Below are 727 nucleotides of genomic sequence, written 5' to 3' on the forward strand. Positions count from 1 at the left end.
ATGGGGGCAGTGAGGGGGGTGGGTGGGAAATATGGGGCACACCTCACTCCCCCTCAACATTTGGGCAAGTTTAAAAATTACCGAACACAGAGGGGAGCAGGACCCGAAGGAGAAGGGTGAATGAGCTTGTCAGATGATTCTGGTGGTGTCAGCCCAGGTTTGTTAGTATTTATATGCAGAGGGAGCTCTCCTGTGCCACGGCTGCTCCATGCATAGCAGCAGCTTCCCTCCTCCTCCTCCTCCGTGCCAAGGGGAAACTCATTTGGGGTTGGTTCTTTATTGCATTAAACTTTTTTTTTCTCTTTTTTTTGTTTTGTTCTGTTTTACAGCCAGCTTCCCAAATCATCCATCTCATCATCATCTCAAAGCCAAGACACAGGCACAGCCCTGAGCTGGGCTCATTGCAAGAGCAGGTTCGGGGCCCGGGCTGTCCCGGCGCAGCACGCAGGGAGTCTTTCCGCTGGGAAACCTGCTCAGGACACCATAATAAATAAAAAAAAAGGTTATATCCAAATCGCAGCTGAGCTCCTCTGGGCAAGGAAGGGGGAAGGCAGCAGCTTTCGGGGGCTGTGTCACAAGCCAGGACGTGCTTCCCTGCTTCTCCATCAGGACCCGCTGTCGGGAAATTCAGACCCTGCAGCCCAGCTGGTGTTACGAGATTTTGGCTATTGGGGTGTTTTTGGATGCTGAAGAGCTCTGGCGGGGCAGCTAATCACTTCCCAGGGGG

Source organism: Aptenodytes forsteri, unplaced genomic scaffold, assembly GCF_000699145.1.
Source record: "Aptenodytes forsteri isolate BGI_AS27 unplaced genomic scaffold, ASM69914v1 Scaffold528, whole genome shotgun sequence".
NCBI lineage: Eukaryota > Metazoa > Chordata > Aves > Sphenisciformes > Spheniscidae > Aptenodytes > Aptenodytes forsteri.